The sequence below is a fragment of the Thalassophryne amazonica genome, chromosome 2, assembly GCF_902500255.1.
Source record: "Thalassophryne amazonica chromosome 2, fThaAma1.1, whole genome shotgun sequence".
Lineage (NCBI taxonomy): Eukaryota > Metazoa > Chordata > Actinopteri > Batrachoidiformes > Batrachoididae > Thalassophryne > Thalassophryne amazonica.
Genome location: NC_047104.1, coordinates 65,739,538 through 65,766,990, shown reverse-complemented (window position 1 = coordinate 65,766,990; position 27,453 = coordinate 65,739,538). Strand labels below are relative to the sequence as shown.

At 42.8% G+C, this 27,453-nt stretch overlaps 1 pseudogene; it reads left to right on the top strand.

Moving 5' to 3' along the window:
• The window catches only part of LOC117525143, a 214,097-nt pseudogene that overhangs the window by 104,402 nt on the left and 82,242 nt on the right, over window positions 1–27,453 (top strand).

Below are 27,453 nucleotides of genomic sequence, written 5' to 3'. Positions count from 1 at the left end.
GGCGAAAAAGAATGGGGGTAGTCGTAGAGATGAAGAAAGTAGACAGGAGTACAAGAAGATGTGGTGTAAGGCAAAAAGAGAAGTGGCTAAAGCTAAGGAAAAGGCATATAGCAAGCTGTACATGAACTTGAACAGGAAGGAAGGAGAAAGGGACTTGTACTAATTGCCCAGACAAAGGGACAGAGTTGGAAAGGATCTGCAGCAGGTTAGGGTGATAAAGGATACAGATGGTAATGTTTAGAAGCATGGCAGTGGAGTTTCTAACCAGCTTGTTTAATAAAATTTTGGAAAATGAGAGGATGACTGAGGAGAGACAAATTCTGCTGGTATAAGGATGATGTGCACAGCTGCAATAACTACAGAGGCATTAAGATGATCAGCCACAGCGTGAAGTTATGGGAAAGAGTAATCGAAGCTAGGCTTAGAAAACAGGTGACGATCTGTGAGCAGCAATATGGTTTAATGCTTAGAAAGAGCACTACAGATGCAATGTTTGCTCTGAGAGTACTGATAGAGAAGTATAGAGAAGGCCAGAAGGAGTTACATTGTGTATGTGTAGATTTAGAAATAACTTACGACAGGGTGCCAAGAGAAAGGCAGTGGTATTGTGTGAGGAAGTCTGGAGGGGCAGAGAAGTATGTGAGTGTAGTGCATAGGGTTTGGTATTGAGAACCGGTTCTTTTCGGGTATCGTTAAGAAATGATTTGATCCACCGACATCAATAGGCTTTTTGCTTAAAGATTCCCTTATCAGTCTTTCAGAGTGGCCGTTGTTTTTGAGGGTGTTTTTGGGGAAAATGATCATTTCTGTACGTTGATTACAGACACTGCAGCGGCTCTGTAATCAACCGTTTCTGCAGCGCAGATCTGCTTTAAACCTTGAACCAATGAAGCAGTGCTTCGATCCACTGCTTCGTTGGTTCTTTGCTGCGCTCCACTTCAGAAGGAGCAACTTCGCTTCTTAACCCCTCTCAAAGCCATTAAAATATGCCAATTGTGAGTCACTTTTGTGCGGATTAAAGTCACTAAGTGGGACTCCTGTCTTGTTGCGAGAAAAAAACAAGAATCATTCTCCGTTCCTTTGCTCCAAACGCTGTGCCGCTCTCTACTGAGTCAAGTTAGAAATATAGAGTCCGCTTGGAATGAATAACTTCAAAGCGAATCGCCGTTTAAATCAAAGCACACCTCCTTCCAAATATTGTAATACAGCCAATAAACTGCAATTGCTCAAAGTGTTTTTTTCCCCTCCAAAAGTGAGACGTCCTGCGCTGATGTGCAGCAGCCCAAGACTGTATGGCTGCAGACCTGCATACTCCAGCAGCCATCTAAGTTCAGCTCAGACATATGGAGAGACTTTCATGCCACCCAGCAGCCGTCTGAGTTCAGCTCAGACATATGGAGAGACTTTCATGCCATTAATGTGTGAAAAATGCTTTTGACAAAAACTACAGATTTTGTTTATTTCTATTAATGTCCAGAGATCAAAGATCCAGTGACCAATTTCATATTTATTCACTTTAAGACTCAATAAAATGTTGTTGACATAGAAAACCAGTAAAGCCTACTTGTAGTACACAGAAAATTCACAGGAGGTATCGATAAGGGAATTGATAAGGAATTGGATCGATAAGTGGAATCGATAATGGTATCGATATTGATAAAATCTTATCAATACCCATCCCTTTTAGTGCAGGACATGTATAAGAGTAGTGTGACAGTGGTGAGATGAAGTGGGATTACACCAAGGATCAGATCTGAGTCCTTTCTTGTTTGAAATGGTGCTGGGACAGGTTGAGAAATGAAATCAGACAGGAGTCAGAGAGGCAAGATTGAAATGGTTTGGACATGTACAGAGGAGGAACCCAGGATATACAGGGAGAAGGATGCTGAGGATGGAGCCACCAGGCAGGAGGAGAAAAGGGAGGCCAAAGAGGAGGTTTATGGATGTGCTAAGGGAGGACATGCAGGTTTTTGGTGTGACAGAGGAAGATGCAGAGGACAGGGTGAGATGGAAACCACTGATCTGCTGTGGCGACCGCTAATGGGAGCAGCTGAAAGTAGCAGAAGAACAAGATGTATCTTTTTAATTTATACAGTCATTTTAAAAATAATACACTTCATACTTATGGTGTTTAGTGTATGAAGCTCCTGAGTTTTAGGCAAAATTACTTTATTCTTAAATTTTACAAATGTGATGATGATGATGATGATATTATTATTATTAAATAATGTCTTATTTTTTAAAGTGTTACAAACTGATTATTATTATTATTTTTTGCAAAAATTTATTGAGGACTCCATGTTGTGAAGTTGGCCATATTTGCGAACTCTTCTACTAAATGTATTTGATCCATGATAGAAATGTAATCAGTGTGCGCACTGCAAAAACGATTAAAATATGATGGGAGACGAGAACCAGAAAAGTGAAAAATCACAGCCTCTTGCAGCCTCCGTCATTTAGCAGGTGCATGGGTTCGCAGTCATGCAGAGGGATCTGACCTAAAGCGGTTTGGTTCGTCACAACCAGGGATATGTGTGAAACGTAACACCATATTACAGTGCATGCAGCAAGCAGCATTTTTTTAATAATCACCAGCCTTGAATTACACCCTGCCTTGAAAAAAATAAATGTCCGGTCTTTTAATCAAGGAAATACGGTTCCCATTTTCCTCGAATCGGCGAGTGTCAGTGCTGAATTTCATTTTATACCTATATTACCGGGCACATCCAAATTGCTCTCTCTGGTATATATGCGAGGGGTCTTTAATGGAAATGCATTATGATGGTGTCGCAGAAAGAACAGTCCACCCCTAAAAATCAGTCCACTCTTTGCATCTGCGCATGCGTCATTTCGGACCACAGCAGCACATCTGAGACAGAGTCTCTTCACCCAAAGCAATCAAATGGATTAATAGGATTATTAACCATCAGATTATGAAGGTAAACCCTCTTAAATCATTCTGAAATCAGTTTTCAGCAGAAACGAGGCTGTTTTAAGCAGAAACGAGGCAAAACTCCATGACGCTTTCAATGCGCAGTGAACGCATCAGCTAGTAGCTAGTTTAGCCGCGGCACTTTGATTGCTTCCACCACTTTTTATGATGAAATAATGTTGAATTTATGTGGAAATGATTGTGGTACAAAAGCTTCAGATATCTGTCGCTGAGATAGATGATGACTGGAGTGAAATTTGAAGCATGAGGTGTTAATCCATGACTTTCCATAACTCATAGTGAATTTATTTATTTATTTATTTTATGTATTAACTCCCAGTTTGGACTAGTTTAACCCATTACGTTCTGAATAATTAAGGACGTGGACAGTTTGCACGATATCTCGTGCTGGTATGTCCAGGGTCCAGCTAGCAGTGCCCGCTAACTGCTGTGGACTCGACTGTGTTTGACCTTTCTGAGCATTTCATTACATATCTGAGATAATATGCCCTACTGTGCAGTTAAATTTTTGTGTTGTTTAATTTGTATGTTAATACCATTAGCACTATTTAGCAGGTACAATTGTTGCTATGGTTACTGAGGCAATATGCTGGTTATTGTTTTTTTTTCCCTCTAACCCAAGCCACCTGTGATTATCAACCACCACCCAGTCTGCAAAAATATGCATTAATTAAACACCTGCACCAGTGTTAACCTTAGCTCACGCGGTAACTATGAGGTTGGGTGGGGTAGGGTTCGGGGGGGATGTTCTGGCTTTATTATTATTATTATTATTATTATTATCATTGGCAGTTTAGGTGGGGTTGAGCCATGGCCAAAATAGCAACGCCTTTAGCCGACCCATTTGAGCGTCAAACCCACTCTTCAGAAAACCTGAGTGATGTCACGGAGGGTTTATCCAGTATATCCATGGTGCTGGCTGCTTTTGCAGTGAAATTCAAACCCTTCTCTGTAATAAACTTATATCAGGAGAATGGATAAGAATCTGTTCTTTGTAGCTTTTCTAGAAATTTAAACATGATTTTGAAATATTTTCTTCTCTCCACAGATATGAAATGGCTTTCACCACTGCTAAAAGGAACATTTTTTGAGCTCAGTGCAGATTCATCTTCAAACATTACAAGTAGATGAAACGAAGCAGCATTTACTTCAGGAAGGATTCCTCTTCTTCATGTCAGGAGTCTTGTAACAGCGTGTGTGTGAAGCACTGGGAGTAAAAGAATCAACTGAAGGACACATTTCCACCCCCTCTGCCTGCAGGAGGATGCAAGGCAGAAAATAAGCTCTGTGGATTCAAGACAATTCATGAATTCCCAGGAAACGTAAATCAAACTGAGTACATTTGAACCTGCGTCACTGAATCAACCATGTGGACCTCAGCTGCAGTTGTCCACTGCCTTCTGGCTGCTGTGCTGCTGTTGGTCAATCATCTCCATGCATCAGAGGATGATGTCACACCACGCATCAGTTTCTCATACAGTAAGTCAATATATTTCAAGTTTGGTATGAAATCTGCAGTTCTTATGTTACTGATGGTATTCAGAAAATGACATGTTGGGTAGACGTGAAGTGTGACAAACATGTTTCAGTGTGCAGGGAAGCAGTCATCGCAGCAGTGAGAGCACAAGTGCCTTCAGGCTCTGAGCCATACTTGCCAACCTGCAAACACCCGGAGTACAAACAGAGCTTCACACAAATTAATGCAATTATAATTTTGCTCCCTGAAGGTCTTTTAAGAGATTAAATGTCACATTTCTTAAAATTTACTGTCTGTGCCTGAGCATTGATAGCACAGCAGGGTGTGTGTGTTTGTGTTTTTGGGGCGGCGGGTGACAAGACACCGTGGAATAACATGATTCCTTTGATTGTTACGCAAATAAAGACCAAGTAAATTGCAACATTTTGTGCTTGGGTTTTGCCTTTGTAGTCTCAAGAGGGCTTTGATCGCTCTTTTTTTTTGTTTGTTTGTTTGTTTTTTTGATGTAATTGACCTTGTGTAAGACTGCTGAAAGCAACAATTCACCTGACAAATGTAAAGTTGTTTTTCCTTGTGAGTCTGTTGAATGAATACAGTGCCGGTTCTACACTGAATTACTACCTGGGCGAGACCCCCTCCGAGTAGCGTCAACTGAGAACTTGTCGCCATTTTAGTGCCAATTGCGCTGAACTACTGAATGAACTTTTTATGTTTTCAGCATTATTTTTTTTATCATTTAACCACATACAGCAACACATCCAGGTACAGGTACTGTCAAAATAAATCTAAAAATAGTTTAGCTAACAATTGATTCCCAAGCTGATTCAGCTTGGGACTCCGACGAGGGCGGTTGCATCTCCTCCACTCTCCCTTATCTCTGCCCTCTGCTTTAACCTTCAAGTCCCTACTTCACCAGACTGTGAATTCCTCAAATTATATTGGATACTGGATCTATTGGACTACTATTGGATTAACCATGGAATTATTCAGCTGGTATCTGAATGCTATTGACACCATCTTTTCTACAAGATGGTCAAGACCGGGGGATCCTACCTGCCCAGATGGAACGTATCCTCCGGGCTATGTTCTCGACTCCTGGGGTCGTGGCGTGTTGCATGCTTGGCGCCTTTCTCCATTGAGGACGTCAAGGATTTATTCATATTTGGGCTTATGGTAGCAGGGCTGGTACTTTCTGGCTTATGTTCTGCCCTGATCTACCGTAAAATTGGCAAGACGGCGGCATTGTCCGTCATGATTAACAAGTTGGGCAAGGCAGTGCATTCTCAGACTGTGATGACTCTTGAACTCAGACGCAAATTGGATGACATCTTGGAGCAGATGCACACCTTGCAGATGAAGATGAAGATTTCGGAGGCCGGGGAATACGCTTAATTCATAATTGGGAATATTCTTAATTCATAATTGGGATTTGGTTGTTCAAGTGAAGCTGTAAAAACTGTTTTTCACTGCTCAAACCACAACATGGCGGGCTTATCGGCCTGAAGGACAAATTGCCCTGCTGTTTTCCTCCAGAGGAATGTCTTCGGCCTTGGTGAACATTTGGCTGTTTCTTATCTCAGCTCTCAAAGACAATAAACTGTTTCACAGGACTGAAGCATGCTTCACTCCCTCTCCCCACCCCCCTCCTACCCCCATCACACACACCCCACTCCGGCTTCTGCTGACATCATCCCTTCTCTTCTGCGGGGGCGGCATGGTTTTAGCTGCAGCAGGTCCCCATCCCCCTGTACCTCCCCCAAGTTGACGGTGGCGCGACGCAGACCTTTACCCACTTGCCTCAATTCGGATAAGGGACTTCTTCACATTTAGTGCACATAAACAATGTCAAATGTGTATAAGCTGTCTTTAATTCTGATGTGTGCCATTATTACGGTAAACAAGTAATAATTGTGGACTAATTGCTGTCTGAGGTAACTGGAGTGTAAACATAATTTCTCCACTGTGAGATCAATAAAGTATATCTTATCTCAAATTTACATGAATTTACAATTTATGATTTTATTTAATTAATTTAAAGCCTGATTTATGCAGCTGCTGCTCTGTAACTCCGTGTCATGACGCCAATGTGCGCGATAGTTTTAAAGTTCTCCGTCTCTGGATTATGCTTTATTATGGACTAATTTGTCCCTCAACAAGCTTTTCTTCAACAATCATTACCTCCAAATCAAAGGTAAGGTGTACAGTTTCCTCTTTTTCCGACTCTGTGTTGTAATTTTGCGGAGTTTTCTGATCCATTTGTAATCAGCGAGCACACTGCAAAAACTATTAAACAGGAAAGAGCAAAAGCAGAAAAGTGTCAAATCACAGCATTTTGTGCTGTCTGATTTAACAGGTGCACATCAGGCTTCAGGTTGCAGTCTGAGCACAGTGTTAAAAAAATAAACGGTCAGGTTTTTAATCACAGAAATTACTCCGGTCCCACCTTCCTCAAATTGGCAAGTGTCAGAATAGAATAGAAACTTTATTTCAGACTCAGGTCCATAAATACGAGGTCTGTTATAAAAGTATCGGACCTTTTTATTTTTTGCAAAAACCTGATGGATTTGAATCACGTGTGCTTGCATCAGCCAAACTTGAACCTTCGTGCGCATGCGTGAATTTTTTCATGCCTGTCGATTGCGTCATTTGCTGGTAAGCAGCCTTTGTGTGAGGACGTGTGTAGTGCGCTCGGCGGATTTTCATTGCAGGAAAAAGACGGAACGACTGGAGCAAAGACGCATCAAATTTTGCCAGAAACTTGGCGACAGCTGGGTGGAAACCATTCAGATGATTCAGACGGCTTTCGGTGACTGTTCAGTCGTGTGACTATCCGAGAAATTGTCGAAGAGGTGGGCACACCATGTCCTGTGAGACTTCAACACGGAGGTGCTTTTGCTCTGCCATCAGCAGCTTCGTGCCAAAGCCTTCAGCACGAATTTCACCGCCACTCTTTTCATGGCCAAATCTTCTGTCACAGTGGAATGTGCCGAAAAAGTGCTGATGTCCACCTCTTCTGCAATTTCTCAGATAGTCACACAACGGTCCCGCATCACAACAGCGTTCACTTTAGAAATGATCTGGTCATTTCAGCATGTTGATGGCCAACCGGAGCGTGGCTCGCTCTCCACCGTTGTGCAGACGTCTTTAAACTGGTTGTACCGCTCCTTAATCTGTGTGATACCCATAGGATCGTCACCGAAAGCCGTCTGAATCTTCCGAATGGTTTCCACCTGGCTGTCGCCCAGTTTCTGGCAAAATTTGATGCGGCGCTGCTCCAGTCGTTTCGTCTTTTTCCTTGCAATGAAAATCCGCCGAGTGCACTGCACATGTCCTCACACAAAGGCTGCTTACCAGCAAATGACGCAGTCGACAGGCGTGAAAAAATTCACGCATGCACACGAAGGTTCAAGATTGGCTGATGCAAGCACACGTGATTGAAATCCATCAGGTTTTTGCAAAAAATAAAAAGGTCCAATACTTTTCTAACAGACCTCGTAGCACAAAACAAATACAATACAAAAATATACAGTGTAAAAAAACAATAAATAAATAAAAATCAGATTATGTGCAAACATTTCAGCCAGTGCTCCCTCAGGCTAGCGATGTAGTGAGAGCAGCTCAGGGTGGGATTTACAAGGACCAAAATAATACTATTCCCAGATTCCTCCAGTCTATTCATAAATTTAAACATCAAATGTCATAAGAGTGCATGAAATGTGCTCACTCCTGCAGTGACAAACATCTGGCTGGCACTGCCTCCTCTGGGTATTTTCAAAAGGATGTGCATAGGCATCATTGTATGCAACTTGCAGCCTCTGAATGCTAGATTTCTTATAGCTTGACCATAAATGAACACAATAAAGACGTGCACAGTATGCCTTACACAGGGCTACTTTCACCTGTGTTGCACAGAAACTGAACTTGTGTCTAATGGTGTTTGCCTGGGCATATAGTTTACAGGATTGTCTGTATATGTTGTCATCATCATCTTTTAGTTATCATTTATAAAATGTCCAAGACATTTAATCTTCCTGCATACTTCAAGAACATTGCCAGTCAGTTTAAAAGCAGAAAAGTTGAGCTTTTCTCCTGCTTAGTTCTACTTATTAAAATAGCACTCTTCCTAGCATTGTATTTATGTCATGCATTAGACCAAACTCAGTGCAGATATTTAGGAGTTGCTGTAGTCCAGCACTACTTGGGTTAATGATAACCAGATCATCTGCATACATGAGGTGGTTCACCAGCAATCCACCAATTACACACCCTGTGTTACAGGCTTTCAATTGCATCGACAGATCATTCACATATAAATTAAATAAAATTGGTGACAGGATTCCTCCCTGCCTAACATCATTGCCAACTCCAAAGGGGGCTGATACACTGCCTCCCCATTTAATCTGCATCTTCTGGTGAGCATACCAGTAAACCAGAACCCGCACAATATAACCAGGCACGCCCCTTTGTGCCAGCTTCATGAATAGCTTCCTGTGATTCACCCTATCAAATGGTTTGGAAGCATCAATAAAGCACATAAGCACAGATGAGTTTTTGGCCCTGTACAGGTTCACTATTTCTTTAAGTGCATATATACACAGGTCTGTCCCATGCTTTGGTTTAAAACCAAACTGGTTGTCACAAGAAGAGAGATACACACTCTATCAAGCATGATCTTTTCCACAACTCTTGACAGAATTCTGGCTAGCGCTACAGGCCTATAATTGTCCATGCAACTTACTCTCCCAGCTTTGTCCTTAAGCACTGGGACAAGCAGGACGGACAGCACTGAATCCGGCAGTATACTATGGATCATAAAGCCAGTGAGACTGAGAACTAGGAGGGGAGCTAGCCTCAAACTAGCATTTGTAAGATGTTCAAGCTGAAATAAGATCCAAGCCACATGCTTTATTATCTGGCAGTGTATGCATGGCATCATAAACCTCATGAGTGCTTATTGTTTCTACACACATATCAGAATTATTTCAAAGCACTGAACTTTAATTTTTTTTATCTCTGTTACTGTGCACGTCCAGACTGCTCTGTTTGGTATATGTGAGGGGTTTTTAATGGAAATACATTGCGATCGGACAGGACATTTTATCTGATGTAAGCGAAAATTTGTTATACAAAATCCGTTATATACTGTGTTTATTACATGGAAAAACATACAAAAATATCCGGTTTATACCATGATGGTTTAGGTGAGTTTTATTGTACATGGGACTGAACACTAAATTTACTTCTCAAAACTTTGACAATGAAGTCACTTCCATCTCACACGGCTGACTTTATTTTCCCAAATTTTTCTTCTGTTTGGATCTGAAGGGAAACAGCATCGGAAAAAACACACAGATTTAAAGTTTACCAGCTAACGATTGGACCATCTGTTAGCAAGTTCTTCATGGAGGTGAAGCTAACAGGTCTGACTACGAGTTGTCTGCAGCTTTCATATTTGGGCGATATCGTAAGTTTGCGTGTTTATATCATATATATAGTGGCCATCTAATAAATGAATTATTAACCTTGCTTGGTCGGCCTGTACGGGGATATCAGACCTCTGTGTTTTTCGCACGGACTTCGCTAACACTCGTTCCATACTGTCAACACCTCATTCTGATATTTTCCCGTACAGACCTCTTGCTCAGTTAATAATCCTTTAATACACTGTATCCCTTGTATCCCAGAGACTGTATCCCTGTATACAATTTGACTCCTTTCAGATGGGAAAAAAGATATGTATTTTCAATAAAAAATCAGTTTGAGGCAGGTTTGAAAGGGAGTAGGAGAGAGGACTTTCTAGGCACAGCCAGGGTGTAGAGGGAGGTCTGGTTTGGGAACCATAGAATCGCATCTCTGTTGTTTGCGGGCAATGTGGTTCTGTTGGCTTCATCAGGTCAGGGCCTTCAGTGTGCACTGGGGCGGTTTGCAGCCGAGTATGAAGCGTCCGGGATGAAAATCAGCGCCTCCAAATCCGAGGCTATGGTTCTCGACCGGAAATAGGTGCTTTGCCCTCTTCAGGTCAGTGGAGTGTCCTTGCCTCAAGTGGAGGAGTTTAAGTAGCTCGGGGTCTTGTTCACGAGCGAGGGACGGATGGTGCGTGAGATCGACAGATGGATCGGTGCAGCGTCTGCAGTGATGCAGTCGCTGTATCAGACCGTCGTGGTGAAGAGAGAGAGCTGAGTAGGGGGGCAAAGCTCTCAATTTATCAATCGATCTACGTTCCGACCCTCACCTATGGTCATGAGAGTTGGCTCATGACTGAAAGAATGAGATCGCGTGTACAAGCGGCTGAGATGAGTTTCCTCTGCAGGATGGCTGGGCGCTCCCTTAGAGATAGGGTGAGGAGCTCGGTCACTCGGGAGGAGCTCGGAGTCGAGCCGCTGCTCCTCCACATAGAAAGGAGCCAGCTGAGGTGGCTCGGGCATCTTTTCCGGATACCCCCTGGACGCCTCGCTGGAGAGGTGTTCCGGGCACATCCCATTGGGAGGAGCCCCCAGGGAAGACCCAGGACATGCTGGAGGGACTACGTCTCTTGGCTGGCTTGAGAACGCCTCGGGGTTCCCCCAGAGCAGCTGGGGGAGGTGTGTGGATTGAGAGGTCTGGGCGGCTTTGCTTGAGCTGCTGCCCCTGCGACCCAACTCTGGATGAAGCGGAGGAAAATGGATGGATGGGTAGGAGAGAGGATATTTTTCATAAATATTTGTGTCTGGGGTAGTGCCCTCAAGCAAAGCACAGTGTGTTTTTGTGCAGTGGACGTAAAGACAGGTTGAAGAGTACATGCTGAGGTCATTGACATCATTCAGATGGGAAAAAAACATATGTATTTTCAATAAAAATTATGTTAAGGCAGGTTTAGCAAGCATCTTAGCAAGAAGGCTAACAAATGTAAGAGTTATACCACCAATTGACATTAGCCCTTCATTCATGACATGGATACCTGAGAGGCAGGTCCATGAGAATGAGCTCCAATATCAGATTGCCTGTAAAGGGATATTGGCTTGTTTGAAACATTGAGTAGCAAATAAGAAGTGAGAAGTTTGATGATTGTGATTACATACAGTAGCAATAATAATTTGGGTTATGTCGTGATGCCTGGAGAGAATATGAATCCTACGTGTAACAACGTAGGGCTTGTAACTTAAAATGATTTAAATGTGTTGATTAACTGGATAGGAAGGGCTTTAAAAATACAGTAAATGAGTTTTCAGAGGCAATAAATTCATACATACAAATATAACGCATTAAGACACACATGCACACACATAGGATAAATACGTGTGCACACACATGCTCTTTGTCGATGCACACAGTAAATTAACATTTTCAACATTTTTTTTTTATCAGTAACCACAGCAAGCATCAGATCCATGTACAGGTACAATCACACATACATACACACACACACACACACACACACACACACACTTAAATGAAAATGAGTCATTTCCATCCCACATGGCTGACTTTATTTTCCCAAATTTTACATCTGTTGGGATCTGAAGGGACTGTGTACATCTTGAACCTTTTGTTATGTCTATTTGTGCATCCGAATGCACAACAGCCCAGCATTTTCAGCAAATAAATAAATAAATAAACTCGATATACAAGCAGATATAGTCCAGTAAATATATTGCAACAGGGGGGTAAAGCTACCATTAACCATATAGTCAAGAATTAAACAAAAAATATTTAAGAGTGGTTTTGTCTGAGAAAACGTATCTTTAATTATAAGCCATCTTTTTGCATAATTTTCACGTTTTGCAATTTTATGTATCTTCTTATTGTTCGTCCTTCGGGGTCGAAGATGACCAGGGCTCCACTGGAAAGGAAAAAAAAAAGATTTCAACGGATGAACATTAGCGGTGCATCCGAAGGTAGCTGATGAGGCTGATCCGGGCTTGAAAGGCTCACCCACATGTGGGACACACATGGGTGGGTACTGCAGTGGAGGTAGAGATGGCTCGGGCCTTATGTGTGGATCGCTTTGTTTGAGCATCTACGATCCGTTTGGTCTCTGCTGTGCGGGCGCCACTGGTGATCTTGCTGTGCCATTGTGGATGGTCGAAGGCAAGCGACTCCCAGGAAGTGAGCTCAAACCCAGGTTTTTGAGGGATGCTTTGAGACAGTCTTTAAAGCGTTTCTTCCATCTGACTTGCGTCTTCTGCAGGAGGGTGTAGATGCTGGGGAGGCCAGCTCGCTCAAGGACCTCCGTGTCTGGGACTCTGTCCTGCCACCTGATGTGGAGGAGGTGACAGAAGCAGCTCATGTGGAAATGGTTGAGCTGTTTGGCATGTCTGCTGTAGAGAGTCAAGGTCTCACTGGTGTAGAGAAGGGTAGTTAGAACCACTGCACGGTAGACCTTCAGTTTGGTGGTAAGGCTAAGACCTCTCCGTTCCCAGACATTCTCACGGAGCCTCTCGAAGGTGGCGCTGACCTTGGCAACCCTGTTGTTGATTTCGGCGTCGATATTGACTGCACGGGAGAGGGTGCTGCCCAGGTAGGTGAAATTGTCAACTGCCTGCAGGTTCTGTCCCTTCACCATGATGTGGGGTTCTTGGTACGGTCTTCCAGGCGCCGGTTAGCATACAATGAAAATAAATCCCATGATCCATCAAGACAAATATTTTATTAAATTAAAAAAAATGTTAAATTACACTGTGTGGCTTCCATGTGGAGGAGCGAGGCTGTGCGGCAGCGTACACACTCTGTGTGTGTGTGTCAACGTCTACATGCTCTGCCTACCAAACAAACCTGTGCTGCTGGCGGTGGAAATGTAAGCCAAACCAGACTGTTCTGACATGTACCGTACCATACCATACCGTGCCGTACTGAGTGACCCAGACCACTCAAATCAAATCAATTTCATTTATATAGCGCCAAATCACAACAAACAGTTGCCCCAAGGCGCTTCATATTGCAAGGCAAAGCCATACGACAATTACAGAAAACACTCAGCAGAAACAAGACTTAGACCAAAGTGTTGCAGGCTTGTCAAATCTATTTTTACAAAAATGTTTCAGAAAACAGCATTTCTGCTGTTTCTGGTGATGCAATACACCGTAGTTGATCTGTGATATACACAGTAACGCCCCTATCTTTGGCATGTACGAGTATACAAACTTCTTTTTTTTTTTTCTTTCTTTTTTTTGCACCGCTTCTGCTGCCTTGCCCAGAGTTCAGCTCAACGCAGCCTGGTGCAGGCTTGAAGGATGTCGGGACAGAAGCATAGAAAGAATCACTAATAAATATCAGAAGCTGAGGACTGAGTACACGTCACATTTTGCCTGTGCTGTCCTGCACTCACTGAAAAGAGTGTGGTTGGGAGGCTACTGAGCTCCAGGAAGAAAGCCCACTTCTTGGATTTTACAGTGTGGTGCCCCACTTTGAAAGCAAATATTTATAACCACCCCAAACACACACACACACACACACACTATATTTGATTTAGTTCTTTATTTTTGACTTATCCAAACAAAATTATCTGATCTGTGACTCAAAAAACAAAACAAAACTGTAATTTGATCTGAACCATTGGTTTTTGATTAAGTACATTTTGGCAATCTTCTTGCTTATTTCTCCTGATTGTATTTCTGAAAAGTTCCTGAAAGTTTGCATAATGCAGTAATAATTGCTTTGTCAAGCATATAAACACATTTAAATCTGGGCATTGCATTTCTCTTAAATAGCTGAATGTTCTTGCAGTACTGTCAGCAAAACCACAAAATAGATAATCAGGCACTTGTCTGTGGATCAAAGATGTGAGACTGCTGTCAGGCAGGGTGAGGCAGAAAGTGTAAACCTATGACTTTTTATTATGAAAGTATTAAGGCCCACCAGAGGCATTGTGTGCAACATGTTGTCACCAGTTCTCAAATGATGTTGACTCATCTAAAACTGCTGCTGCCACATGGCATACCATTACTAATACCACTACTCGGTTATTATGAATTTAGTGGATGTGCTCAGGAGTTTTAAAAATGGAAAGGGGTCTTAAAATTTTTTTTTTATGTATTTCAGAACTGGGGGAAAAAACAGCTAAATTTCAGTGCTCCTGTGGGTTACTTTTTCCACATTGTTTGTAATTAGACTGTTATTGTCATGTTCTCAGTATCTTTAAATATATTGCACAAAGGAACAATCCTTCAACAAAACGAGCAGCCTGAGCATTTTCTGTCAAGTGGTCCCAATTTATCTTGTCTCTGAATCTAAATTTAATCTATCTCAACAGTGACATTCTTGTCTCTGGGTCCTCAGGCTTTGAGAGCACGAGACGTCTTGCAAATGGAGTCCTGAGGTCACTGGATGGGGTGTTTGGCAATGCCATTATCTTTGCTGGAGAACAAAGGCCTACGTGTCTAGGGTCCTTTCTGGTGCTTTCTGTCTTACTGGATGGTTGTCACACTTGAATGTTAGTGATTTAAGGCAATGAGTGGTTGTCTTTGGTACTTGGACTCTTCAAAGGATCCTTGGGTACCACTGGAATGACTTTGTCAAATGAGTGGTTACTTCAGGAGACTCAAATAAGAAGGATCACTTGCATTGTGAAGGACCATCAACATTCTGGCCATGTGGCAAGTTTCTCTTCGCATGATCCAGCATGCAGATGCCTCAGTGTTACGGACCCCAGTGGCTGTAAAAGGCTAAAGGGGGCACCTACGTTTCACCGGGCTATGGCAGGTAGGTGCTTACTCTCAAGAAATTGGAATGGACTGGTTGTGCAACTGAGTAGTCACCATGCAGGACCCATGGCAGTTCTGTAGTGTGGTGGATGTAATGATGCACTGCACCAGTGAATGCTCCCAGAGAAGATTACAACTAATGATTATTTTCATAATTAATTAATTGAGAAAATAATCATTCGATTGACTGATTAGTTAAACGTTTTGTTGGCGCGTTTATTTTTTATTTTACTATTTCTAACACTACCCTTTGTGATATTATTCGTCATTAGCTTTATTGAATATTGTGTGCTGCTGTGTGATTGTGGAGAAAAATCCAGCTCACTCTTTTTGTGGCATGTTTATTTTTTATTTCAGTATTTCTAACCCTACCCTTTGTGATATTGTTCATTATTAACTATATTGAATGTTGTGTACTATGGATGGGACCGATCCAATCCCTGATTGGTATCGGTTTCTGATACCGATGTAATTCACATATCGGAAAATACCAATCCAACCTGTGACATTTTCTAATACTGGAGAAGCGCAACTGTGAATCCTCTCAACTGCTGTTGTTTGCTCTCTGTTGTTTGCTGCCGAGTGGGAGGAGGGGAGGCTTCTGAAGTCCAGCTGTTTGAGAGAGCTCTCTTCCGCAGTGTTCTAGCTGCGGGTAGCCGCAAATTTCTGCCCAGCTCTCGGGTTCAAATTGTCTGTTCGTTGAGCACAGATTTTCAGAAAAATTAACTGAATTGTTGCTGAAAATGTGTGCTAAAAGGTTAGCTGCTTGACTGTCCCAAGGCTGTCAAACGCTATGAAAAGCCAACTCAGCGTGCAGCCGAAGAGGGGTTGAACAGAGATTCGGGCCGCTGAAAGGGGAAAAAAGTCTCCATTAGCTAAAATCCTGAGTGTGAGCGTCGCCGATGATACATTTATTTTACAGTTGAAAGGCTTCATGTTTCCAAAAAGTTTTAAGTTTGTGCAGCACAAAAACAGTGAGAGAGAAAGAAAAAGAGAGACAGACGGAGAGAGAAAGTGAGTGAGAGAGAGAAAGAGAGAGGGACAGACAGAGATGGGAAGAGAGCCAGGCAGGAATAGAGGCAGACAGAGAGAGACAGAGGACTTAATTTTTCATTTTTGTTCTGTAACACTTGCTCTGACAATGTAAACATATGTTTCCCATATCAATAAAGCTCCACTGAAATCGAAAATTGAGAAGGAGAGACAGACAGACAGAGAGAGAGAGAGAGAGTGCTGTCTTTCCTCTTTAAGTGTAGAAAAATAAGGCTATAGAAGTCTATAAAAAATAAAAGTACTTAATAATTTCACCAAAACATCAAATCTAGGCTTCATCTTAGATGCACCTTCTGGCAAGTTGTAGCTCAACTTTCAAGTCTCCTTTTTAAGAAAATCCTCATATAAAATCAGCAATCATGATAATAATAATATTAAAGCAACAGAGCTGTGGTATTGGATCGCAAAAGTATTGGTATCGACAGATATCCAGATTCAGGTATCGGGATTGATTGGAAATGAAAAACTGTGGATCAGTGCATCCCTATTGTGTACACTGCTGTGTGATTGTGGAGAAAACTGAGTCTCCTTTTTTGTAGGTGTGTGGTCCCGTCGTGCGTGGCTTCCTTAACAAAGTGAGTAATGTTTTAGTGGTACTTTTTTTTTCAAAACTTACTATTTCTAACCCTACCCATAGTGTAATAGTGGAAAAATAGCAAAAACGGAGGAACGAGGAGTTGAGATGGCTTGTATTCACAGCCAAGCGTATTGTAACCGGCTAAACTTGACCTGCAGCTGTGGGTGGTACCGCCCTGCACGTGACCTGTGATGTCGCGTGAAAAGCCTCTATTGCCCTGTAGTACTGGAGCTGTTTTTCAAGACTTCTCATACAAATGAATGTGCGCATCCACCAGTGAGTGAAGTACAGGCTCAACGTGGGCGTGTTAGCTCTTGTAAATACTGCTTGTCTGATTTTGATGTTCCTCCCTCTGAACACTACAATCTGAGGCCTGTTTTTCCCCCCTCACCTCAGCCAAAATGTTGAACATCATAGTAGAATTCCCATGTGCCACATAATGACATCGCTCATAAGAAAGGGGGGACAAAACCTTCCCATGAAGTTGAGTCATTTTATTAAAGGGCTAAATCACTGGAAATGTGCCAAAAATAATTGTTTCAGAAACAATTTCTTTTTCTTGCTCCCCCCCCCCCCCCCCCCCCTTTTTTTAAGCACTCAACAGTCAATACACTCAACATGTGTTTGTACATTAGTTATTGGATGAATTTCCATCATCTTAATGTAAGTAGTAGTGTCAGACAGTGATCTTCTCACCCATTAAGGTGAAAATCTAATCATTACATCAGGGACACCCAGTCTACATGATAAGTACACAATTCTCAGCTTGGTTTATTGAGGAAATATGCATGAAACAGGTCATCTCTTTGAAACTCTGTTGTGGTTTTGATCCTCTTTGAGGACCTTTTTCCTGGACAGGCTTCCCTCATCTTTCTTACTTCACCTCTCATTCTCCTTCCTCCTCTCCTAACAAGCAGGCTAATCTGTCGTGCAGTGAGCGCATGGTTTTGTGGTTGCTGCAGTGGGAGAACTCATCTGTTTTACATTATGGCTCTTATGCAGAGAAACAAGGTTCATGGGACATGAAACAGCAGACAAACCTAATAGGGATGTTGGTGCTGCCCCCCTCCCCCTTCCCAATTGGAACAAGTCACTTCAGTTCTCCAGATTTACGACCAGCTGGTATAAATGAGCATGATGATACTTTGGTGGCCAAGCTTCAGAGGCGTAGCCAAAGTTTTCTTATGTAGATACAGGTGGTATCAGTCTGCTGAGCTTTGTGTGCAAAATTATGGCTACACTCATTCTGCCATATTAAGTGATGGTGCTTTTAATTACTGTATTTTCCAATATATAATTTTTTTTTTTTTTTTTTTTTTTTTTTTTTTTTTACTAGTTTGAGAGGTCCTGGGGTGGCTTGGTGGTGTAGTGGTTAGCACTGTTGCCTCACAGCAAGAAGGTCATGGGATTGATTCCCACCTGTGGCCTTTCTGTGTGGAGTTTGCATGTTCTACCCGTGTTTGTGTGGGTTCTCTCCGGGTGCTCCGGCTTCCTCTCACATCCCAAAACATGCAGGTTAGGTGGATTGGAAACTTTAAATTGTCTGTAGGTGTGTGTGTGGGTGTGAATGTGTTTGTCTGTCTATATGGGGCCCTGTGACAGACTGAAGTCCTGTCCAGGGTGTACGCCACCTCACGCCCTATGACTGCTGGGATAGGCTCCAGTCTCCCCAGAACCCTTAATTGGAGTAAACAGTTGAAGGTGTGTGTGTGTGAGGTCCGGTTTGACTTGTGTATGAAAAAATAAATCACTATTCACAACCACAATTTTTCTTCACATTTGAAATGAGAAACAAACTGCTCTTCCCTTAAAAAAAAAAAAAAAAAAAAAAGGTACAAACTCCCTAACAGGGCTTGATTACTTTGAGCATTCCTTTAAAGTCAAGTTGGGTCACACTTAAAGTATTCTTTAAATGAGTGATCGTGGTGCCATTACTGTTTAGAGTTTTTCCTCATTTCAGCTCCAGATAAATTATAATTAGGATTCATGCTCACTTCAAGCAAATATATGAGTATATGGCTTTGGAGGCCAGGCTGGGCGAATTGGAGACTCGGCTCCGCACCGTGGAAAATTCTACAGCTAGCCAGGCCCCTGTAGTCGGTGCGGACCAAGGTAGCTTAGCCGCCGTTAGTTACCCTCTGGCAGATCCCGAGCAGCCGGGAAAGCAGGCTGACTGGGTGACTGTGAGGAGGAAGCGTAGCCCTAAACAGAAGCCCCGTGTACACCGGCAACCCGTTCACATCTCTAACCGTTTTTCCCCACTCGACGACACACCCGCCGAGGATCAAACTCTGGTTATTGGCGACTCTGTTTTGCGAAATGTGAAGTTAGCGACACCAGCAACCATAGTCAATTGTCTTCCGGGGGCCAGAGCAGGCGACATTGAAGGAAATTTGAAACTGCTGGCTAAGGCTAAGCGTAAATTTGGTAAGATTGTAATTCACGTCGGCAGTAATGACACCCGGTTACGCCAATCGGAGGTCACTAAAATAACATTAAATCGGTGTGTAACTTTGCAAAAACAATGTCGGACTCTGTAGTTTTCTCTGGGCCCCTCCCCAATCAGACCGGGAGTGACATGTTTAGCCGCATGTTCTCCTTGAATTGCTGGCTGTCTGAGTGGTGTCCAAAAAATGAGGTGGGCTTCATAGATAATTGGCAAAGCTTCTGGGGAAAACCTGGTCTTGTTAGGAGAGACGGCATCCATCCCACTTTGGATGGAGCAGCTCTCATTTCTAGAAATCTGGCCAATTTTCTTAAATCCTCCAAACCGTGACTATCCAGGGTTGGGACCAGGAAGCAGAGTTGTAGTCTTACACACCTCTCTGCAGCTTCTCTCCCCCCTGCCATCCCCTCATTACCCCATCCCCGTAGAGACGGTGCCTGCTCCCAGACTACCAATAACCAGCAAAAATCTATTTAAGCATAAAAATTCAAAAAGAAAAAATAATATAGCACCTTCAACTGCACCACAGACTAAAACAGTTAAATGTGGTCTATTAAACATTAGGTCTCTCTCTTCTAAGTCCCTGTTGGTAAATGATATAATAATTGATCAACATATTGATTTATTCTGCCTTACAGAAACCTGGTTACAGCAGGATGAATATGTTAGTTTAAATGAGTCAACACCCCCGAGTCACACTAACTGTCAGAATGCTCGTAGCACGGGCCGGGGCGGAGGATTAGCAGCAATCTTCCATTCCAGCTTATTAATTAATCAAAAACCCAGACAGAGCTTTAATTCATTTGAAAGCTTGACTCTTAGTCTTGTCCATCCAAATTGGAAGTCCCAAAAACCAGTTTTATTTGTTATTATCTATCGTCCACCTGGTCGTTACTGTGAGTTTCTCTGTGAATTTTCAGACCTTTTGTCTGACTTAGTGCTTAGCTCAGATAAGATAATTATAGTGGGCGATTTTAACATCCACACAGATGCTGAGAACGACAGCCTCAACACTGCATTTAATCTATTATTAGACTCTATTGGCTTTGCTCAAAAAGTAAATGAGTCCACCCACCACTTTAATCATATCTTAGATCTTGTTCTGACTTATGGTATGGAAATAGAAGACTTAACAGTATTCCCTGAAAACTCCCTTCTGTCTGATCATTTCTTAATAACATTTACATTTACTCTGATGGACTACCCAGCAGTGGGGAATAAGTTTCATTGCACTAGAAGTCTTTCAGAAAGCGCTGTAACTAGGTTTAAGGATATGATTCCTTCTTTATGTTCTCTAAAGCCATATACCAACACAGTGCAGAGTAGCTACCTAAACTCTGTAAGTGATATAGAGTATCTTGTCAATAGTTTTACATCCTCATTGAAGACAACTTTGGATGCTGTAGCTCCTCTAAAAAAGAGAGCTTTAAATCAGAAGTGCCTGACTCCGTGGTATAACTCACAAACTCGTAGCTTAAAGCAGATAACCCGTAAGTTGGAGAGGAAATGGCGTCTCACTAATTTAGAAGATCTTCACTTAGCCTGGAAAAAGAGTCTGTTGCTCTATAAAAAAAAGCCCTCCGTAAAGCTAGGACATCTTTCTACTCATCACTAATTGAAGAAAATAAGAACAACCCCAGGTTTCTTTTCAGCACTGTAGCCAGGCTGACAAAGAGTCAGAGCTCTATTGAGCTGAGTATTCCATTAACTTTAACTAGTAATGACTTCATGACTTTCTTTGCTAACAAAATTTTAACTATTAGAGAAAAAAATACTCATAACCATCCCAAAGACGTATCGTTATCTTTGGCTGCTTTCAGTGATGCCGGTATTTGGTTAGACTCTTTCTCTCCGATTGTTCTGTCTGAGTTATTTTCATTAGTTACTTCATCCAAACCATCAACATGTTTATTAGACCCCATTCCTACCAGGTTGCTCAAGGAAGCCCTACCATTATTTAATGCTTCGATCTTAAATATGATCAATCTATCTTTGTTAGTTGGCTATGTACCACAGGCTTTTAAGGTGGCAGTAATTAAACCATTACTTAAAAAGCCATCACTTGACCCAGCTATCTTAGCTAATTATAGGCCAATCTCCAACCTTCCTTTTCTCTCAAAAATTCTTGAAAGGGTAGTTGTAAAACAGCTAACTGATCATCTGCAGAGGAATGGTCTATTTGAAGAGTTTCAGTCAGGTTTTAGAATTCATCATAGTACAGAAACAGCATTAGTGAAGGTTACAAATGATCTTCTTATGGCCTTGGACAGTGGACTCATCTCTGTGCTTGTTCTGTTAGACCTCAGTGCTGCTTTTGATACTGTTGACCATAAAATTTTATTACAGAGATTAGAGCATGCCATAGGTATTAAAGGCACTGCGCTGCGGTGGTTTGAATCATATTTGTCTAATAGATTACAATTTGTTCATGTAAATGGGGAATCTTCTTCACAGACTAAGGTTAATTATGGAGTTCCACAAGGTTCTGTGCTAGGACCAATTTTATTCACTTTATACATGCTTCCCTTAGGCAGTATTATTAGATGGTATTGCTTAAATTTTCATTGTTACGCAGATGATACCCAGCTTTATCTATCCATGAAGCCAGAGGACACAAACCAATTAGCTAAACTGCAGGATTGTCTTACAGACATAAAGACATGGATGACCTCTAATTTCCTGCTTTTAAACTCAGATAAAACTGAAGTTATTGTACTTGGCCCCACAAATCTTAGAAACATGGTGTCTAACCAGATCCTTACTCTGGATGGCATTACCCTGACCTCTAGTAATACTGTGAGAAATCTTGGAGTCATTTTTGATCAGGATATGTCATTCAAAGCGCATATTAAACAAATATGTAGGACTGCTTTTTTGCATTTACGCAATATCTCTAAAATCAGAAAGGTCTTGTCTCAGAGTGATGCTGAAAAACTAATTCATGCATTTATTTTCTCTAGGCTGGACTATTGTAATTCATTATTATCAGGTTGTCCTTAAAGTTCCCTAAAAAGCCTTCAGTTAGTTCAAAATGCTGCAGCTAGAGTACTGACGGGGACTAGAAGGAGAGAGCATATCTCACCCATATTGGCCTCTCTTCATTGGCTTCCTAGAATTTAAAATTCTTCTTCTTACTTATAAGGTTTTGAATAATCAGGTCCCATCTTATCTTAGGGACCTCGTAGTACCATATCACCCCAATAGAGCGCTTCGCTCTCAGACTGCAGGCTTACTTGTAGTTCCTAGGGTTTGTAAGAGTAGAATGGGAGGCAGAGCCTTCAGCTTTCAGGCTCCTCTCCTGTGGAACCAGCTCCCAATTCAGATCAGGGAGACAGACACCCTCTCTACTTTTAAGATTAGGCTTAAAACTTTCCTTTTTGCTAAAGCTTATAGTTAGGGCTGGATCAGGTGACCCTGAACCATCCCTTAGTTATGCTGCTATAGACGTAGACTGCTGGGGGGTTCCCATGATGCACTGTTTCTTTCTCTTTTTGCTCTGTATGCACCACTCTGCATTTAATCATTAGTGATCGATCTCTGCTCCCCTCCACAGCATGTCTTTTCCTGGTTCTCTCCCTCAGCCCCAACCAGTCCCAGCAGAAGACTGCCCCTCCCTGAGCCTGGTTCTGCTTGAGGTTTCTTCCTGTTAAAAGGGAGTTTTTCCTTCCCACTGTAGCCAAGTGCTTGCTCACAGGGGGTCGTTTTGACCGTTGGGGTTTTACATAATTATTGTATGGCCTTGCCTTACAATATAAAGCGCCTTGGGGCAACTGTTTGTTGTGATTTGGCGCTATATAAAAAAAATTGATTGATTGATATATTTGAATAAATGTCTTTATGAAACAGCAAAGAGTGCTGTGCAATGACACAAAGAACTGCGCCGTAAAAACACACAGGAACAGACGTTCATGTCGGTGTGCGTGCGAGCTGTTAAGCCACAAACAAACAGACGCTCATTTCCACAGCAGAGTAACAACGTGAACAGGAAACCGGTAAATGTTCTGTGGGCTGGTCATAAGCACTCATCATAAGTTTACGTTGGACTGCTCTGTCACTTTTGGAAATGTTCCACATAGAATCTAAGAGAGGTCTGTGCTGGGCTCAAAATATCTGTAAAATGTCACGGTGATAATCCACAATTAATTATGAAATGAAGAAGAGGAAAAATCCCAAACAGCTGACTGTGCTTTGGAAAGAGACTCAAATAAAACAGTCTGTCTTCTGATCACAAAATGGGGTCCTGGTGGGTCTGTAGCTGGGAAGATCCATGAAAAGAGCCCAGTGCCCCTCCAGAGGGAGAAACCACCAAAGAAATGGGCCCGCCAGCCTGTGCTTTATCCATGGGGAGAGGGGGAGGGTGACTGCTCCCCCAGCCATGGCACAAGCTCAGTCCCATTTCTGACCCAAAGTTATGGTGTGGCGACAAATCTGTTCCAAGAAGCCTTTCTGGAGGAAGGAGATGTCAAATATCAGAAACCACCAGAAAAAGTAAAAAAAAGTCACTAATCATCGAGAAAAGGTGGACGAATGAGCTTTATCACCGAATAGGACTTGGCGCTGGAATGGAGCTCAGCTGTAAACAGAGTGCTGCAAACTGTGGAGATCTGTGCGCATGTCGATGGATCGATCTGCTCTGCTTCCTCTTCCAGAACAAAACAGGAATCATCTCCTTCATCATCAGAATCCTCATTGTCTGGTTCAGACTCTGATGACACAATCAGTATATATGGCTTAGTACCGTAATACACAGATACAGCAGCCTTTTTTTGTTTTTGTTTTGTAAAAATGGGGCATCTTATGAATGCTGAGCAAGCGCTTCAGTTTTTTTTAATTGGAGCAAGACGGAGCGCATCGTCAGTCTGAACCAGGCAGTGAGGATTCTGATGATGAAGGAGATGATCCCTCTGTTGTTCTGGATGAGCTCATCAGCAAAGAGGATGAGGCAGCGTACAGGCGAGAAGTGGAGAACCTGACATGGTGGTGCGGAGACAACAACCTCATCCTTAACACCCAGAAGACCAAGGAGATAGCTGTTGACTTCCGCTGGTCAACCCCCACCACCCCCTCCCCCCTCTACATCAACACAGCAGCAGTGGAGATCTTCTCCTCCATCAGGTACCTTGGAGTCCACCTCTCCAACACTCTCATCTGGCACACCAACACCACGGCTGTCATTAAGAAAGCTCACTAATGCCTCTATTTTCTGAGGAAATTGGGACGGGCCAGACTGAACACAGACGTCCTCAGGGCCTTCTACAGCTGTGCCGTAGAGAGTGTCCTATCCTGTTGCCTCCCTGTATGGTATGGTGGCTGCACAGTGGTGGAGAAGAAGGCGCTGCAGCGGGTGGTGAAGTCTGCACAGAGGGCCATCGGATGCAGCTTACCACCCATTGGGGACATCTATATCTCCGGATGTAGAGACAGAGCCACCTGCATCCTCCGAGACTCCACCCACCCTGCACACGGTCTGTTCACACCCCTTCTCTCTGGAAGGAGGCTGCGCAACATCCGGGCAAAAACATCCAGACTGAAAAACAGCTTCTGCCCAAATGCTGTCAGACTGTTGAACAGTTCAACATCCTCCACCAAACTGTGAACATTGCACTAACATGCACATTGTCACTTTCTTAATACTCTAACGCTGCTGCTGCCGACCCTGTGCCTTGTATATATATTCTATGGCCACATTGGTGTGCATATTGTACATTGCAAAAGTTTACAATAGGTTATGTTAAATTGTCCCAGTTAACTACACCAAGACCTGGAGAAATTGCATTTCGTTCTCCCTGAAAGGGTCAAGTGACAATAAAGTGAGTCTGAGTCTGAAGAGAGATGGCTGTGGAGTTTTTAAACCAGATTGACTAACAGTAAAAGCTTGGAAAGTGAGAGGATGCCTCAGGACTGGAGAAAAGGTGTACTGGTTCCAATGATTAAGAATAAAGGTGATGTGCAGAGGTGCACAGAAGAAGAGAGTGCAGATAGGGTGAAGTGGGTGGATAAAGGTGGCAGGAGTGATTTCTGACAGAAGTGTATCGGCAGCAGTGAAAGGGAATTTTACAGGACACTTATGTCAGGAAGGGCATCCAACATAAAACAAGCCAAAAACAACGATGCAGAGTAGAAATCAAATTCCCATACTGGATCGGTTGAGGCCCTGGATAACAACGACCACCACATGTGCCGTTGCCCAACAGGGTGCCATCAGAAATTGCTGGGTGAAGAAGAAGAAGAAGAGGAGGAGGAGAACATGTTCAGAGACAGTGGGAGAAGAGGAACATTGGAAGGGTGGAAGTGAGAGTCGGGACTTTGAATGTTTGGTAAAGGGAGAGAGCTGTCTGATATGATGGAGAGGAGAAAGATAGACATATTGTGTGTGCAAGAGGCCAAGTGGAAGAGAAGTAAGAGCAGGAGCATAGGCGGTGGGTTCAAGTTGTTGAAAAAAATGTTGTTGGGGTTATTTTAAAGGAAGAGTATGAGTGTGTTGAAGGTTATGAAAGTGCCTGACATGGTGATGAGTGTAACGTTGGAAATTGAAGGGGTGAGGATGAATATCATCAGTGCATATGCAGTCTCCAGGTAGGTTTTGAGACAAAGGAGAAAGAAGATTTATGGAGTGAGTCAGATGAGGTGGTGGACAGTGTGCCCAAGAATGAAAGAGGGGAGATAGGTGCGGACTTCAATGGGGATGTTGGCGAAGGGAAATGGTGACGAGGAAGTAATATGGTACCAAGGACAGGAATGTGGAAGGAGAGATGGCAGTTGATTTTGCAAAAAGGATGCAAATGGCTGTGGTAAATATCTACTTTAGGAAAAAGGTGGAGGATAGTGCACACAGGTGGGCTGCGTTCTTTGTAGGAGATGCAAGTTAAACGAAATTGCAGACTCCAAGGTGGTGTCAGGAGAGAGTGTAGCTAGATAGTATAGGATGGTGGTGTGTAGGATGACTTTAGAGGTAAAGGAGAAGAGGAGAGTGAGAGCTCAACAAAGGATCAGATGATGGAAGCTGGAGGAAGATTTGTGTGAAATTCAGTGAGCAGGTGAGAGAGGCAGTGATGAGGGGAAGCAGTTTTGGACAACTGGAAAAGTACTGCAGATGTGATAAGGGAGACAACTAGGAAGGTACTGGGTGTGACATCTGGACAGCAGAAGGAAGACAAATAGAGTTGGTGGTGGAATGAAGTTGTTCAGGAAAGCATAACGAGAAATCAATCAATCAATACTTTGTTATTGTCATAATAATACAATTAGAAATAACGAGATGTTGTTTAGAGCAACTTACTACTGACATAGAAGTATACTTAGAAAGTGTCCAGAGGAATGCAGCAGCAGTTTAAAAGTTCTGCATTAAAGTGCAATAGTGCCATCTTCAACTGCCATCCCCTGTATGAACCAAAGCAGGGAGCCAGTCGATGGAGGAGAGTGGAATGTCATGTGAGAGCTGCAGGACCTAGTTCACAGTTGTTGTTGTGGTGGAGTATGGTGTGTGAGGATGGATGGAGGGCCAAGAGGAAGGGGGGGTTTCATTTAGTAGCCTCACTCCCTACGGGTAGAGGCTGTTGGCCAGTCTGGTGGTTCTGGCATGAATGGACCTGCATCTCCTCCCGCAGGGCAGCAGATGAAAGAGATGATGTGCAGGATGAGTATAAGGAGATACAGCGTATAGTGAAGATAAGAAGTGGCAAAAGGTAAGGAAAGGGCATTGTGAGCTGTACAAGAAGTTGAACAGTAAGGAGGAGAAAAGGAGTTGTACCAACTGGCCAGATAAAGGGACAGAGCTGGAAAGGATTTGCAGCAGGTTATGGTGGTAAAAGATGTACATGGAAATGTGCTGACAAGTGAGGAGAGTGTGTTGAGGGGGTGGAGGAAATATATTGAGGAGCAGATGAATGAAGAAAATGAGAGAGAGAAAAGGTTGGATGCTGTGGAGAGAGCAAATCAGGAAGTGCAAGAGATTAGTAAGGATGAAGTGAGGGCAGCTATGAAGAGAATGAAGAATGGAAAGGCAGTTGGTCCAGATGACATTCCAGGGGAGGCATGGAGATGTTTAGAAGAGAAGACAGTGGAGTTTCTAACCAGATTGTTTAATAAAATCTTGGAAAATGAGAGGATGCCTGAGGAGTGGAGACAAAGTGTGCTGGTTCCTATTTTTAAGAATAAGGATGATGTGCAAAGCTGCAGTAACTACAAAGGCATTAAGATGATCAGTCACAGCATGAAGCTGTGGGAAAGAATAATAGAAGCTAGGCTTAGAAAACAGGTGAAGATCTG